Source organism: Harpegnathos saltator, unplaced genomic scaffold, assembly GCF_003227715.2.
Source record: "Harpegnathos saltator strain DR-91 unplaced genomic scaffold, Hsal_v8.6 scaffold115, whole genome shotgun sequence".
NCBI lineage: Eukaryota > Metazoa > Arthropoda > Insecta > Hymenoptera > Formicidae > Harpegnathos > Harpegnathos saltator.
The window spans coordinates 2075422-2075655 of record NW_020229890.1 but is presented as its reverse complement, the minus strand read 5'-3'; positions in this window follow the sequence as shown (position 1 = coordinate 2075655).

Below are 234 nucleotides of genomic sequence, written 5' to 3'. Positions count from 1 at the left end.
AATTCCCAGTAGAAGCGGAGATATGGACATTTAAATTCAAATTTCAATTAAAATTAACTTAAAATTTAAAAATGTAACCTTCGGTATCTCCTAAACGGCTCAAGATACAGGAACGCGCTTTTGCCTCAATATAGTCCTGTATCAACCCTATTCTCACCATAAATCTCGACTCTCAATTCCCAGTAGAAGCGGAGATATGGACATTTAAATTCAAATTTCAATTAAAATTAACTT